The sequence below is a fragment of the Panthera pardus genome, unplaced genomic scaffold, assembly GCF_024362965.1.
Source record: "Panthera pardus isolate Hobbes unplaced genomic scaffold, ASM2436296v1 HiC_scaffold_13, whole genome shotgun sequence".
NCBI classification, from domain to species: domain Eukaryota; kingdom Metazoa; phylum Chordata; class Mammalia; order Carnivora; family Felidae; genus Panthera; species Panthera pardus.
Window position 1 is genome coordinate 30213626 of NW_026526688.1, and position 17386 is coordinate 30231011.

The 17386-nt window shown below is 42.0% G+C and overlaps 1 long non-coding RNA gene across 1 annotated transcript; it reads right to left on the reverse strand.

Annotated features, from left to right (window-relative positions):
- Nucleotides 1-10875: 10875 nt before the first annotated feature.
- Nucleotides 10876-15165, reverse strand: LOC109277283 (uncharacterized). The gene is made up of 3 exons (XR_002085081.2): nucleotides 15009-15165; nucleotides 11380-11518; nucleotides 10876-11118 (listed from the first exon to the last, which is right to left on the reverse strand). It is a non-coding gene; the product is annotated as an uncharacterized LOC109277283 (long non-coding RNA).
- Nucleotides 15166-17386: the final 2221 nt, after the last annotated feature.

A 17386-nucleotide genomic window follows, 5' to 3' on the forward strand; every position in this document is an offset into this window, starting at 1 on the left:
CCTGCCCTCATTGTCTGACCCTCACTTTGTATCATTTTTTTTCTCCATTTGTCTTATTTTGTTTTTCTCCTCAATTTGTTTTCTAAGACTGTCAAATTAAAGTCAATTTGTTTTCTAAGCATTCCAGGTTAAATCACTAACCATTAATGGTGAAAATATCCCTGAAATCATTGGGCTATTTTTATGTCCTATTAGCTGAGTAGAGATTAACTTTTTTTTTCTCGTCTAACTCCCCATACACACACTCACATGACTGTGGAGCTTCAGAAAAATGCCGAAATTTTCCTGGGTGGGCTGTGTATAAATTTTCACACTGTCAAATTCTCCAAGCAACTCGTTTTTAATTCGTCATCAGTCTAGAAATCTAAGCCAACACTGAAAACCTAAGGGCCTGAAAGATTTATTTCAGCATTCAGACCTCCTCCCTGATATTCTGGGGCTGTGTCAACACAGGCAGAGTGCAGTAGAGAGCCAAGGGTATTTAAGAATCCCCTAATGTTAGAAGTGAAGGAGGACTTCCAGGTTTTAGAGCCACACCTCATTTTGCACAGAAGACAATGGAATGTAAAGCCAGCAGTAGCCATACTGGCCTGCCTGTTCTCTGGGTGATTCTAATAATAATGGACAATTGTGGGGGCGGGGGGAGATTCATATGGGTAATGAAGATTTTTTTTATTTTCAAAGATTGACATTTTTCACTAATTACCACTTTTCTGAAGTTCACACAGCCACAGAATAACTCCTGTGTAAGAAGACTTTGATAAAAGCCATAAAAAAATTTAATTCGGTAATCATTTATTGAGTGTCTGTTTGCTGATACCTCTTTTTTGAAATTTTTTTAATGTTTATTTATTTTTGAGAGAGAGAGACAGAGGAGTGGGGGAGGAACAGAGAGAGAGGGAGACACAGAATCTGAAGCAGGCTCCAGGCTTCCAGCTCTCAGCACAGAGCCGGACGTGGGGCTCGAACTCACGAACCACGAGATCATGACCTGAGCCAAAGTCTAACGCTTAACCAACTGAGCCACCCAGGCACCCCATCTGTTTGTTTATTCTTAAATATTCCATGTCATTCCATGGTTGATCTAAAATAGTTGCAAAAATACATAAATATAAAAAGTTAGTATATCTATTTGAATTAATTTGAGGGAAGGGGAATATAAAAAAAAGAAAGTATTAGAGCCAGGGGTAAGATAAACACACAGAAATATATGTCATGAAACTCTAAGGGAAGCCTAAATGTCAGTCAAGCTCCCCAGTAAGCAAAGTAAATAGAGGAAAAGTTAATCAACTCCAACATTCATAGTTGCTGTAATAATAATAATAATAAAAAAAAAAACCATTGTAAAGACACTGCACAACAGTTCATGACAAAAAGACCTGAGAAGTGTTTCCTGTTTGGAGAATGAGGGTCTACAATTTGCAATGCACTTTGGTAAACAGAGAATATAAGCCGAATACTGTTGTCACTGGACTTATAATTCAGTTGGAAAAGACATAAAAAAAAAAAACCCTGAATATGATATGAACAAAAATGAAATGAGTGCTCTAATAGTGATTCCAACATAATGTTACAAGATAACAGAAAAAGAAAGGAGTCTGGTAGGATTATGAAAGACTTCACAGAGAAAGTGGCATATCCACAGGCCTTGAAGGCTGCCCAGATCTGTAAAGAAAAAGGTTAGGGGAAACATAGAATAAACGAATTGGGTGGTCAAAGGTACAAACACTTTTACTGAGAGACTGTTGAAAAGTGTAGTGTCTATACTACCATGTATCAATGACGGATTTTTTTCGCTTTCATCTAGAACCACCCTGGAACATTGACCAATCCATGTGGTATTTATCAAAGCCACACTTAGTAACTCCAGCCATCTTTTAAAATAAAATGTCTCAGCATAAAGGAAACATTAATATCTGTATAAGTCTATGACCTTTCAGTTGGAAAGTCTGAACAAAGTGTAATGATAGTTTCGTGACAGCTATGGCACGTGCTGTTGTGTTGGAGTAGAAAAGAAGCCTTGGGTTTTGATTTTAAAACCTTCCTGAAATATGAAACTAACAGCCAAAAGGATTAAGCTAACCAGTGAGGCAAGAGGGACTGCTTGCTTTTTGGACGTGAAATTACTTTCTTGACCCTAAGGATGCCTCTCTGCTCTGTTAGTGTCACTTAGCCAAACAAGACCCAAGAAGAGTTAATGCAATATCTGGCAGGGTAGTCTGGAGGTGTTAAAAGGATCAAGACCGTTGTGATCTATACTGACTTTTTATTCTCCCAAACTACCTGTGGATATAGTCTGAATTATGAAAGGTGGCTTCCCTAGTTTGGGGAGAAAAGCATTGAAGAAGGATGCTGTCAAAATAGAAAGGACTTTCAGCCTGAGTAGATAAAAATTAGTAAGAAGCATTAAGATTAAGTGTTAAGAGGTACAAAAATGACAGTGTTTTTGCTCCTTAAGATCTTATTGTTAAAAAAAAATGTGTATCTATAGATCTGAAGACTATCGAAGCATGACATTTTATCCCCAAACTAGCAACAGAAAAGTAATTATTTTTTAAATTTTTTTAATGTTTATTTATTCTTGAGAGAGAGAGAGAGAGAGAGAGAGAGAGACAATGCATGTGCACAAGCAGAAGTGGGGCAGAGAGAGACACAGAATCTGAGGCAGACTCCAGACTCTGAACTGTCAGCACAGGGAGGGCCCAACACAGGGCTTGACTCCACGAATTGGGAGATCATGACCTGAGCCGAAATCGGACACTTAACCAACTGGGCCGCCCGGGTGCCCTGGAAAGTAATTCTTGAAAAGACATTCTTCCCATCAATATGCATTATGATGTAAAAGATGTACCCTAGAAAATGCTTTGTAAACCACATTTTGTGATTCCATTGGAAAAGATAATGTGGGGTGAGCATGAATCGGAGAATTCCAAAACCACTACTGTCTAGAGAAGTGCGCCCTTAATTCCACTGAAGATAAAGTATTTGGAACAAGTAGCCTTTCCCCCAGGAAATAGTTGCGACTTTCAAAATGAGCTGTCACTTACCAAATGCAAAGTGACTGATCTTTTCTCAGAGAAACACACAGTATCAAACATGGTTTAGAATAAAAACAATACTCCCTTTGAATGTAGGAATAAGTTAGTCGAAACTTCTTGTTCTAAATGAAGACTAAGTATAAGCTTTCATGGTACACATGACCATAAGGAGTCAAGAATGCCCTGAATCCCTGTTGCACAGGATTATACAAAGGACATATATTGTGACACTTTCTGTTTTGTTCTGTTTGGCTTCTGTTGATGGATGATAACTTGGATAATTTTAGTTCTAGGCATTTTTTTCCTAGTGTCCTAAAATGGGGCAGATGTTCATCCATTCATTGTGCCACACTTTTCTTTATGCAACAATTTCATAGAAAACCATGAAGAATATTTCTGAGGAATTTTGGGGAGATGGTTCAAGATCATTGCTACCATGGTGGACTCTGAAAATGGTCCCTGTGATCCCTGACTCCTGGTGTTCCCTCTCTCATGTGATTCTCTCCACTTGAATGGCAGAAGGACTTTTGACTTATTCCTTGCTGACAGAGTACAAGGTTGACCAAATATATATGACTGCCTGTTAGTGATTACGTGACTATGTTAAATAAGATTGTGGTGCATGTCTTGCTAGAGTCTCCCCTTTCCTTGCTGGCTTTGAGGAAACAATTTCCCATGTTGGGGAATCCCATATGACTAGGAACTGTGGGTGACCTCATGAACAGAGGACGGCCTCCAGCTGAGAACCAGCAAAGAAGTGAATTCTACCAAAAGTATGAATGAGCTTAGAAGCAGATCCCTCCCCACTTGAGTCTCCAATGAGACTGTAGCCCAAGTAAACACCTTGATTACAGGCTTGTGAGACCCTAAGCAAAGGACCCAGTTAAATTGTATTCAGACTCCTAACCCACATAAATTGTGGGATGGTAAGTGTGTATTATTTTAAGTGGCAATTTGTTATACCCCAATAAAACACGAATACACTTACCAAAAATGTCAACAGCTATTATCAGTCCTGGCAAATGGATTTATTTTCCAATGATATCCATGAACACTGTGTAGATAGTGATAATTTATGGTGATTTGCTTTATTTCATTTCCTCAGATTCTGAGTATTAAAGATACATTCAAATTTTAATATGCTGATCATCTCTGCCCTTTTCCCGTGTGTGTGTGTGTGTGTGTGTGTGTGTGTGTGTGTGTGTGTGTGTTTAAATTCGATCATGGTGCAGGGGATTATTAAAAACATTTTGGGGCACCTGGGTGGCTCAGTCAACTAAGTGTCTAACTTCGGCTCAAGTCATGATCTCAGAGCTTGTGGGTTCGAGCCCCATGTCGGGCTCTGTGCTGACAGCTCTGAGCCTGGAGCCTGCTTTGGATCCTGTGTCTCCCTCTCTCTCTGCCCCTCCCCTGTTCACACTCTGTCTGTCTCTCTCAAATAACTAAACATTAAAAAAAGTTAAAAACATTTTTACTAAACAAAACTTTATATGGGATAGTTCCTTAAAGGCCAATCCTCAACACTGTCTCAAGACTTCTCAGGGCATTTCCTTCTGCAATGTCTCCACACATTATGCCTTGGATTTTAGTTTGTGGTATTAGGGATCAGTAATGCACCCTTCAAGTCTTTTTGAAGTCTGTGATTTGACCAGCTCTGTGCAGGGCCCTAAAGTGTTCATGCCAAGGAGGGGTAAGACACATCCCCATCCCTCAGGGTATGGAGGCATTAGACTAAAGGACAGGTCTAATCTACAAGTTTGAGGAAATAGTCTATAAAGCTTGGAGACTGACTTAGTTTATAGAACAGTATTCATTACCCAATTTACTTGAGAAACTCAAGAATAAAATCACATATTAATTTATCATTTCCTCCCTTCCTCAATTTCTACCTTGTTTCTTTCCCTTCTTCCTTCATCTCCCAAATATTTATTATATATGCCCATTAGTAGCATAATGTGGTAGACACTGATGTCTTTTAAATACCTTGTCAAATAATCATTTCGTATCTTCTTATAAATATACTGATTGTCAAGTTTAAAAAGACTCAGTGTAGAAATAAAGGAGCGTAAAGTCATATTTTTTAATTGGCTGACCATTGCTAGAGATAATAAAATAGTTCTAAATTCTAGAAGCTAAGGTCAAGGCTCCAAGGCTCCAGTGCTGCCTGTCGGTGGCTATTTTCCTAAAGGCAATGCTTTTGACCTGCTTGTGGTCTCACGTTTTATCTCCCTGCAACATGGAGCTTCCAGGTCCATGTGGAATAATGATGGCATAGCCACTGTCCTATTCCTCCTTGAGCCAAGACCCAATGGGAATGACAACTTCCGTGCTGGAATTTCTGCAACCAGGTCACCTGGGAAGGGAGAGACACTCTCTGGGTAAAGTCACCCTAATTTTTTGAAGTGAAATGCTAGTATGAAAAAGCAAAAGAGTTAACTTAGTGGGATCATAATGCCATACATGGTCTGTCATGCCAATGGGAAGCAAAAGAAGGAAATTCTTGGGGTGCCTGGGTGGCTCAGTCGGTTAAGTGTCCGACTTTGGCTCAGGTCATGATCTCACACTCGTGGGTCCGAGCCCTGAGTCGGGCTCTGTGCTGACAGCTCAGAGCCTGGAGCCTACTTTGGATTCTGTGTCTCCTTTTCTCTCTGCCTTCCCCCTACTCGAGCTCTCTCTAAAATGAATAAATATTAATAAAAAAATTTTTTAATAAAAAAAAGAAGGACATTTTCTGTCAAGGCATTAAGTAATTCATTGGTTCATTAATTCAAGCAGTTAAGCAAAAAACAAATATTTGTTGAGGACCTCTTATTACTTCTCCTACTCATAATGAAGTTTTTAACAACAAAGTTCATCTGTTGCTCCAGGAGCAATATAATGACAATGGCCTTAATAGCATGTGAACCAAAAATGATTGCGATGTAATTTATATCCAGAGTGCTTGTTCCTTTCTCTCTCAGAAGTTGTTAGCATTTAAAGCTTGTAAGGGAATTTAATACCTGTTTTTCATACATGCATACCCACACGTGACAATATTGAAATATTTTATGAATACTCATGTTAAACACCAAATTCATTATGATAAGTGCTACTGTGATTCTGAACATTTTAATGTACTATGGAGGCATCGGAGTAATATAAAGACAAGGTTGTATGTAAGTAGGAATGCTAACTGATCTGCTTTGCATGTCCAGCATATTTTAGGTCATAACAGATTTTGTTAGACTCCTCTGTTAATATTGTGCAGTATGGAGTCATGAAGGATTAGAAATAAAAAGTAATAATAATTGTCTAAGCCATCAGGAAGGGCCATCGAGGCTCTGAGCAGAGATGCTGTGGAATCATGCGTGAATTACAGGCAATACAAGCAGCATCATTATGGACTCCTCAGTTTACATATTTAATCTAAACTTCTCAGTCTTATATCATGGGGATTTTTTTCACTTAATGAAATAAAAAATAAATAAGCTATTTAAAATTGGGACATGACCGTACCTGAAGATGATACCAAGTCACGGGAATACTTGTGAGGCAAAAATAGGGAAATACAAAATCTCATCTGCAAAAAGGAGACATTGTTTGAACGCGTATTTAATCAGTGTGATAGCGTGCTGTTTCAGCGTGTTGCCTTGAAATGCCCTGTACTGTGTCTTTGGGTTTACCAATCACAGCATGAAGGTCCAACTTAACTTAGGTCCTCAGCAGTAAGTGAGAACTGGCTTATGCTGGCTTGCACATGCCAGGTATATAATGTCTCTTCCTAACACACGTCCAGGGACATCCCTTTGGTAGCCCGCAATTGGCCACGTTGGACACATTTATGCCACAGAAACTGGCAAATGCAAGGAATCAAACTCCAAATGCTACAGATCCTTTTCTCTCTTTTTTCTAGATCCTTGTCAAACATATTCTGGCTCTCATCACCACCTGTAATTTTATGTCCCTGTACCTTGTACAAGGTACCTTGTTCCCTTGTACAGTGAAAGCTATTGCAGGTCTATGTATTTGAGGGTAAGGCCAGTTCTAGCAAAATATAAATTAGGTGAAATGTGTTCTGGAGCTTCTTTGCCCCTTTTACTTAACTCTCTTTCCCTTTCTACCTCTCCTTAGAATCTCACTTTTTTGTCTTTATCTTTTTAGCCCTGTCCCAGCCCTAGGTCTCCTAAATCAGAAAACTTGCCAGCAACTGTATGAAATTATATGGGACTGTATGTGTGCCATAGGCTGAAATAGTCTTCCTAAAAGGCGGAAAAGTAGAGCAAAAGAGAAAGAAGAGATTTAAGTTTTATATCAAACCCTGTCTACTTAGGACTAGCTTCATCAAGCATCTTCAAACACGATTAACAATAAATTCTTTACGTGTGATTTAAGAAGTGGATGTATGAGGATTTGGTTCATCGCCTAATGATAGGGAGATTCATAGATGAGGGGCAGATACAGAAGAGCAGAGACCGGGTATGAACCACTACACAAATCCCCAAAGTGGGCTGAATTGTTTATTAGGAGGAAACACTCCTTTTGCTCCCACATAAAAACTCCTAATAAAACATGTTATTACATTCATTGCAAGTCTTTCATTCTTTCGTTTAAATGTGAACCAATGGTCCTTGATTTGCTGGAATTTCGCACTGGCAAGGACGAGCCTCGTGAATCCCCACGGCATGGGTACGTCAACAGCACGGCTTCTCTTGCAGAAGCGTCTTCTGTGCTATAGACCTTTGAGTGGACTCACCGCCGGGTCTGTGCCTAAGCGCTGAGAGCCACCTTGGGTTAGGGAATTGGTCAGCGTACGTCTCTGTGTGTGACCTCTTGCCTATACTCGTGTTCCTGGGGTCATAGGAACTTCCTGAAACCAACCTCAGCTCTAGGAGTGTGAGACAGTGCCCAGCATGCCTTTTCAGATCAGGTTCCAGACACACAGCATGGCATCCTTCTAGAAAATTAACTGGGCACAGGAGCAGTCCAGGCAATGACTGGGCTTTCCTCCCCACCCCCCACCCCCATTATTGTGCAAAGACCTATTTTTTTTTCCACCAGCCTGCCTTGGTGAGTCAGCATCAGCAAGAAACTTCATCTCTTCATTGATGCAGGTTAGAGCATTGAGTTTTCAAACTTCTAACATTAAACCGTAATTTTTCCTGGGTTAGGGACCTATTAACTAAGTATGAGCCAGTAATAGATCTTTGGTAGGATCTATTACATTGGCCATTAACAGAAAGTAGGACCCTGAGGGAATGATGCACACACAGGTAATTTTCCATTTGAGGTTGGTGGAAGGAGACGACTCAGAACACATTTAGTTTTGAATGTTGTAGTAGACACAGAGGGGGGTGCTGGGCTGCTGGAGGCGTGGGACCCAGAGAGTGAGCAATGAATGCCATGAGCATTCACTGAAGACAGATTCCTACCTCAAAAGTGGCCTATAACTGACCCTGCCTCTGTGTCCCAGGGGGTCATGCATTATTGATCAAAATGTCAATACACCTTTTGGGCTGTGGTTCACAGGCTAACTCTGTTATCTTAGAGATCTGTACCAAAATATTCGTGGTTCCCAGTAAAATAAATCAGTGCTTCCTTCACCCAAACCAGAAACACCTATTGGGACTGTTATCCAATTATCTGGTGGAAGAAAACATTGATAAGCACACTTGCAATTGAAAGAAATATCTTTTAAAGTTCAGAGGGCTGAAGAGTTGCATTTTGATTGACAAAATAATGAACCTGCTGATGGCGTCCAGGATTAGTTGGCTGAATTTGTGTTCATTTCTCCATAAATTTGCCAAAGTCCAAAGAGAAAATGCGTCAAGGCAGAATGATGAGCCATTTGATTAAGCGTGTTATCAGCCTGGTGGTGGCCAAATTCTACCCTCATATATTCATGCACACATCCTTTGCTATGAGTTGCACATGTGCTTTGTGGTTGTGGGGCAGATTTAGGTTTGTTTTTCTTTCTGTCTTTTCGGGTCTAAAAACTCATCATTTAAAGTGTTTGGAAGCAATTTAGAAATGCTCTGAGATTCCCAACCCCCTCCTGACTTTTGGAATACGTGCAGTTATTTTTTCTGGCACAAAAACAATCAGAAAAGAACAAAAATGCCAGGATATCTTCCAAAGAAAGACATGAAGGTACCATTTACTTTATTTGTAAACCACCATGACTTCTTTATTCTTACCTGCTGTTACCAAACAATCATTTAATAGTGGAAAAAAAAAGTGGAAGGTGGAGTTTAAGGTCGGGGGTTGGGTATGCAGTATTCCTGAACAATTGCAGAGAACTGTTCTGTCACTTTTATTTAGTTGGTGTTTAACTAAATTTTTTTTAATGATTACTTGTTTTTGAGAGAGAGAGAGAGAGAGAGAGAGAGAGAGACAGCGTATGAGCAGGAGAGGGCCAGAGAGAGAAGGAGACACAGAATCCAAAGCAGGCTCCAGGCTCTGAGCTGTCAGCACAGAGCCTGGCGCAGGGCTCGAGTCACTGGATACATTTTTTAGAAGCAGCATCTTGAAATGCAATGTCAATTGATTTAGAATTCCTAATCATTACACTTTATTCCTAAAAATTGGTAATAATGAGAACATTGCTTTTTAAGTAGATTGTGGTAGGTTGGGAACCTGAAATGAGGGAGAAAAAAAAAAACCTTAAAGACTGATGTTTTTCAAAGTTACAGAATTATGTGGGATTTGTTGGCTAGTAAACTCATTTCCATTGGTATTTCTCTAATATGTGAAAGGTAGTCCACGGTTTCTATCCACAGTGATCTCCTGTCTGCAGAACAGTGCCCAGTCCTGATAACTCTGTGCGTGAAAATTAAGCATTGTTCCTCCAAAACTGGCAGGATTAATGTCTTTGTTTTCTTTTTTACAAATATCCCTTATGGTTGAACCCCAAATGCTTATAATTTGTTTACAGGACTGACAAGCGGGAGCGGGGGACAGGGGAAGAAGAAAATCAATCCCAAGCAGGAAACCTGAATAAAGATGATGACAAGGGTCACTAGATAATCTCTTTGTGCTTCAGCAACTAAAAACATGCGTGCGATCCAAGAGCATCTTGCTGGTTCCTACGCTCTCTCATCTCCGTACAGCTCTTTTCCGTGTAGCTCCCAAACTTTCACATCTGTTATGTCTCGACCCCATTTACAACTTCCTCTGTCAGCTGGCTCTATCCTCAACCCACCCATGGTTCCTGGGAAGAGTTTTCCTTAAAACTGAGAGGTTGAGGTGCGTATAGGGTGGGTAGGAGAAGCTTTTCTCCTCTCTAAAGATACTTCAGGCTCTATTTTTTAGCTTTCGGGAGACCCAAGAATAGATTTGAGCAAAATGTTCTTAAACACAAAGTGTTCTTCAACCCTAAACGCTCAGAGTCTGTCCTTACGTCTTTGTTTCCTTTCTTTCCATTAACATTCAAAACAGAGCTTTGACAGGGCAAGAAAGCGGAAGAGTTTTCATGATTCAGCCTGCTACATTTTATTCCGCTCCTTTTTTCACATTCCACGCTGGTCTTTTCCCAGCCACCTGAGTCTTCACACAGTTTTACCATCTTCCCCACCTTAACCCCAATTTAAACATCTTCAGGAAGCCAAACAAAACATGCCCGTCTGCTCCAGATGTGTCAAATCAAGTTCTCCTATTTTAATTTTTTTCCAGGCACATCCTCCAGCAAATGTATAAACAGGTTGCTTTTTGGAAGAAGTAAAGATTAATCTTTCCCTGGAAAAAAGAAAATCACGTACACTTTGGAAACTTTGGCCATTTCTCTCTCCAGAGAAACATCGCGTAAATGAAACGCACAGCCTGATTCTTCCATGTGCCAGAAGGGGAACGGCAGCCCCGTGCTTTGTTCCCATATCCTCTGCTTGATCTGGCTTATTATCCTCTGCTGAGAAGAAAATCTGCCCCACAGCCAGATACTTGCCTTTGGCCCGTCTCTGGGCGGTTTGGAGAGAGCGTCGCACGATGTCTGACAAGGCGGCCAAGCTAGATACTGTGAGGTGATCAGAAGAAGCCCAGGCTCCGTGCTCTTGTGGCAGCTTCTCCCTCTCCAGGTGTTCTGTCCCATGAGATTGCATGATTCTGTTACCTGGTTCAGTCAACAATTCTTTGTTAACAACCTATTGGGTAGGAAGCACTGCTCTGGGGTCTGGGGATCCAACAGTGAGCAAAATACATGTCAAGTCCCTGCTCTCATGGACCCAGAGACAGACAATAAGAATATATACCACTATATATATACTATATAACATGGCAGGTGGAGATGCGTGCCCTGAATTAAAATAAGGCAGGTTCCATGGATGGGGAGGGGCCTGGGCAGAACAGGGCTGGGAGCTCAGGAGGGCCTTACCTACTGTGGCCGGGAAAGCCTTCCGACTGAGGTGACATTAGAGCAGGCACCTGAAAGAAGTGAGACGGTGACTGGAAGAACAGAAGCCGGGGCTGGATCATGGTTGGCAGGTCGAAATGTCTCCAGGAGCCCCAACTAGCTACAGAAGAGGGAGCAAGGGGAGAGGGGAGGGAGAGGAAGTGAGAGAAATAACCTCAGGTCAGAGCATGAGGATTGAGCTTCTCAGACTCTACCGTTTGTACAAATCCTCCAAGGACCTTGTTAAAGTGAAGACCCCAATTCGGTAGGTCTGGGGCAGGCCCAGAGACGATTTCTAACACACTCCCAGGTGACGTCCTTGACACCGCTGGTCTCCTCACCGGGCTCTGGGTAGCGAGGACGTGGGCCATCTTGGCCACAGTGAGAATTGTGTCTTGAGTGGAAGGAAATGGGAAGTCTCAGAAGCTTTTAAATAAAGGGAAGTGGGGTCTGACCGGTTTCAAAGGAGCCGCTCTGGCTGCCATATGGAAAATGGGGCTAGGGAGGAAGTGGGAGACCTGGGGGGTGGAGGGACCGGTGATTGGAGTGGTCCAGGTGAGACGGAGCCGTGTTGGGACCCGGTTCATGTTGGGGAGGAACAGTCACACCCGGCCGCTGCTTCACGCGAATGTGGGGATCGGCCCTGCCGTCCAGTTGAAGCTCACATCAGGTGTTAGCCTGTGGCCCAGCCGAATCCCGCGGGTCAAAGGGTCTTCGATGACTTGGTGAAACCAAGTCTGAGATGCTTGCTCCTGAGATCTCAGCTGCCTCATTCCTGAATTTGATTTCTATTCCCGACGTGCGTGTTACTAGTGAATTAAATATGAAGTCATCCCCTGGTGTCCCTGTAATGTGCGTTCGCTGTTGCAGGTGAGGTATTTTTGTCCATCTCCAAAATAAGCCAGCATGACTTGTGTTGCATCACAATGTGGCACATTAGACTAAAACAGTACCCATTTAATTTTTGAAACTTTATTTGTGTGTCTTTAAATTTAGGGCACGACGCTGGACTGTATAAGTTCATCTCAGGAAAAGAAACCTCATTGGGGATAGAAACTAATATCCAGCCGGTGGTGTATCATTATACTGGGGTAGTTTGCTCACTTTGAATTCCCCAGCTGAGTTATTTTTCTTAATAATCATTATATATAATTTAAAACATTTATATTTTTACCCCTCCCACTGGTTTTATAATTTTCCCGAGGAATCTTCCAAAATGTATTCAAATTGTCCTAGTGTAGTGTTTCTCAACTAGGAATGATTTTGACGCTTACGGGACATTTGGCAATATTTGTAGACATTTTGATTGTCCAGACTCGGGAAGGTGCTACTGGTGTCCAGCGGGTAGGGGCCAGGAATGCTGTTAAACATCCTCCCTGCACAGGACAGTCCCCACAACAAAGGGTTATTCATTACTAAATGTCAGTGGGGCCAAATTTGAGAAACCCTCCTACTCCAGTAACCCTAAGAACTCCCAACTGTAGGAAATGTAATCCACCAAAGACCCCAAGTGCTGTGCCCTGGGCTTTGTCAGACATGTGCACTGAGCTGTCCTCCTTCCCACAGGCTGCTCCCAGCCAGTGACTGCACATGGCATGGCTACTAGGGCAGCTCCTTCTGGGGAGAATAGGGATTCCCCTGAAGGTCAGCTTTGGCTCCATGATTCCCCAACACCCTTGCCAAGACCTGCTTCCACAGCACAGCATCTAAGACACTTTGGCCTAACCTCCTCCCTCCCCGCTCCCCTCCGCTCTTGCCAGACTGAAGGCTCTCCCCGTCTTTCTCAGCTCCCTCCCGATTTTCTCGGAAGACGTTTTCCCTAATAAAATCCTTGCACATTTTATCCCATTTTAGGATCTGCTCCACAGTGGGCTTGGATTAATATATCATGGCATGAAATAATTGAGAATAGTGAATTTATGAACCTTCCCCATTATAGCAATAAGGGAGGCAAATGTTCTAATAGACAAAAATGATTCCTAAGCAAGAACTTGGCTATTAAATTGTTAGGGCAAAAAGAACTAATAAAAAACTAGAAGATGGGGCACCTGGGTGGCTCAGTCGGTTGGGCGGCCGACTTCGGCTCAGGTCATGATCTCGCGGTCCGTGAGTTCGAGCCCCACGTCGGGCTCTGTGCTGCCAGCTCAGAGCCTGGAGCCTGTTTCAGATTCTGTGTCTCCCTCTCTCTGACCCTCCCCCGCTCATGCTCTGTCTCTCTCTGTCTCAAAAATAAATAAACATTAAAAAAAATTAAAATAAATAAAATAAAAAAATAAAAAACTAGAAGATAAAAATATTTAGGAACAAACTGAGGAAACCCAATTATTCAAGAAAACACAGCAAAACAAAAAGAATTAGTTCTTGTTCATCTGTTTAAAATGCAACTCGAGCCTCACCTAAAGCATCTAAACTTAGGAACCAGAATGAACCCCCCCCACCCCCACCCCATGCTCACTTTTGAAAACCCGGACCTGTTCCAGGCACGGTCTGGACGGCGTCATTTCTAATTAGTGAGATAATTTCCATTTTTGGATGTTTGAGACAAACATCCTGCCATCCTCAGAAAGCCTGTCAGTATTTGCAGCTCTGTCTACTTCGTGTGCAAACTACCCATAGGCTTTGGTCAGGAAGAATCCCGTGTGTGGGCACATCCTCATAGACCACTCAGAGCCACTCCCTTCCCTTTACTGGAACAGTCTGCCTCCCTTCTGTGTGCTTTCATGGGTAGATTCTGCCCAGACAACGATCACTCTCTGTGGGTTGCCAAACTCCACCCTGCTTCCTGGGGATATATGAGTCCCTCCTTGCATGGCATGCCCCTCAGCCACCCACCACTGCACAGGTGGCCCCTGAAGTCAATGGTCCTGAGACTCCCAGGTCCCGATTTGTGCCATTATGAATGCCAGCCAGAGAAATACTCAGATCTTCTTCCCAACTCATACGAGATTGTGTTATCTTTGGATGTAACCTCTTTTTACATTTTTGAGATATATTATGCTGATGGATAAAGTGGCAATTCTCTCCCTCAAGCTAACATGATGGCCTTTCTGAAACACACTCTCCCTGCCCCCAACCATCAAACTTAAAGAAGCCCAGGAGATGCTCCAACTTTATTCTGGTGCTTGCAGGTCAGGTATAGGGCTGACCTACTCCAGAGCTTCATGTGGCTTTGAGGGGGGGGGGGTGCTCTGCAAGGGGCCCTAGTATTTCAATGCCTTCTCTGTGCCAAGCCACATGCACGTCACTTGTTATGCACTAACTCTTTTTATTCCTACAAGAGTTCTGTGGCATGGGTGTTTTTTATCCCATTTTATTGATGAAAACTGAGGCTCAGGAAGTTTAAGTGACTTGCCCAAGATCACAGGGTTAATCGGCGGCAGGAGAGTCATTTGTGCATTCCCATTCAAATTCCAAAAGTCCTTGATATGTCTAGATTATATTCTAGGCAATACTAGTTTTCAGTAGGCACTCTCAGTATCCAGATTGGTATTTGAACCTGCTATGTTTTTCTGGCTGGTATATAGAGTAGCACCACTAAGGAACCTCTACCAGAAGCCAAAGTCTCCACTCGGGCATGGAGGTAACTGGCAGTCCTCCTGGGGTCCACTCACCAGTGCCAGCTGATTGAGAGCAAAAGCCAGTCTTGTTAGGGCAGTGCCCAAGTTCCTGATTCTGCTGCAGAAGTTGGGAGCCAAGTCAATATCATCAGTCACCACATTGTGTCAACAGCCATCATTTACATGCGGTAGGTACTCAGTAAGTGCTGACAAATTCCTATGGTGAATAAATGAACGAACGAACAAAGGCATTTGTAAAAGTCACCAGGTTGTAGAGTAGAATGAGAGATTTAAGCTCATCTCATTCAAACTTCTGCAATATCCCCACCAAGTGGTTATCTAAATTCTGCCTGATACTTCCATTGGCAGTGTAAAGAGTCTGTGAGAGAGTCTGTCCAATTTACCAGGACTCGGGCTGTTCAAAAGGAAGCCCTGGTCAAAAGACACTTTTGAAAAGGAAAGTGCAAGAAACTAGAAATAAGGAAGAATTATTTTACGTGACAGCTTATCAGCTTAGAGATTTTGTTAGCTCAAAATTTTGGTTCAACTTGAAAACATTATGCTAAGTGAAATAAGCCAGACACAAAAGTGTGATTCTACTTCTATGAGGAGCCTAGGATAGGTAAATGCATAGAGACAGAAAGTAAAATGATGGTTCTCAGGGGCTGCGGTGAGGGAGAACACAGAATTATTGTTTAATGTGTGTGACGGTTCAGCTTGGGAAGATAGAAAAGTTCTGAGGATGGTTAGTGGTGATGGTTACAGAAAGACGTGAATGTTTTTGATACTGCTGAACTTCACACTTAAAAATGGTTAAGATGTCAACTTTTATGTTATCTGTATTTTATCACAATGAGAAAATTTGTTTAAAACGAGTACGTTTACACAAGACCAAGAAGCATTTAAGTCATCCCTTTCAGATATGGGAGTACTTATGAGTATTGGTATAAGGATATTCTGAGGCTTGAAGGTGAAAGTTAGGTGAACAACTCCCCTTTCTGAAAACTCACCCAACTCTCAGAGGCTGGTGCACTAGGACCTGGATGACACGAGTTTTAACTGGATGCTGTTCAACGATAATCAAGGCTATAGGAATTTTAAATGTCTTGGAAAGTTTGAGATGGAATGTAACTGGGCGCAGGGCACCATTAGGATGGTGTATTTGTGCCCCTGGTGGGCAGAGTACAATCTGCACAATGTCAGACCAGGGCTTTGGCTGGATGCTAAGTTTTCTCTTTCTCTCTTCTCTCTCTCTCTCTCTCCCTCCCTCTCCCCCCCCCTCCCTCCCTCCCTCTCCCTCTCTCTCTCTCTCTCCTTCTCTTTCTCTTTGTCAGTTTCAAAAGAAGCCATTAACTTAGAGCTACTCAGGACTTCCCACTCTGAATATGAAGAGCGTGTTGTTTTCCTCTTAGATCCAGACTAAACTAGTTGACTGGCTGGGAGCCAACAGAAGGGGTGTATACAGTCTTCATTAGGCCAGATTTACCATCCGCCTTCCATAAGTGGTTCAACATGCCTTCTCACATGCTTTCCATCCTGCAGTGGTTCCTGCTGGCGAAGCTTGCAGTTGGCTTCCTCGTGTAGAGAGCTAATTTTCTCTAATTGCTTCCAATGAGGGGTGGGAGGCAGGGGGGTGGGTGCCTTGCTCAGGGCCGCTGCTCTCATCGGCCTCACCAAGTCGTGGAAGCAACTTTCATGCTCATGGTCTTGTTCTGGATATTTGAGTGGGAAGGTCAGGCCGCACATCCTGAGATCGATGGATCTTCAACAGACTGCTTGACTCTTAAAGATCTGACTCGCGTGGCCTTTAAAAACTTTCTTTGTTTTGTTATGATTTTTCAAGGAATTTTATTTCTGATCTTAAGAATAATTTGTACTCGTTATCTTTTGAAATGGGCAAATAAAGAAAAAGGTTTTAAAAAAGCACTAAAACCATCTTCCACTGTATTAATCTAGGAAGATCACTATTAACATTTTATCCCCGTTTTATTTTTTAAATAAGTCATTTGAGAAAATATCACATATGACAGATTTATATATTACTTAACGTTGTTTCGCATAATATCAAAAAACATAATTTTTGATGACTCTGTAAAATGCTATTGCCTAGATGTATGTTTTGTAGTTAATATATGTGCCGTTGATCATAGTGTGTTCCAGACGTACTAAACAATCTCTGTCCTTATTTATGATATTATTTTAAGGTTGAGTCCTAAAAGGAATACTGGGCTGAAGGACATGTGAACTTTTCAGCTTCCTGGTACATAATTCGAAAGTATTATACCAATTTCTAGTGTGCCACATGACACCCTTAACCAGCATCAAGGGTTACCTTCTTTGTCAATATGATAAATGAAAAATGGCACTGTGTTGTTTTAATTTGCATTGCTTTGATAACTGATGATGTTAAAGATATTAGGTCTTTTTTTTTC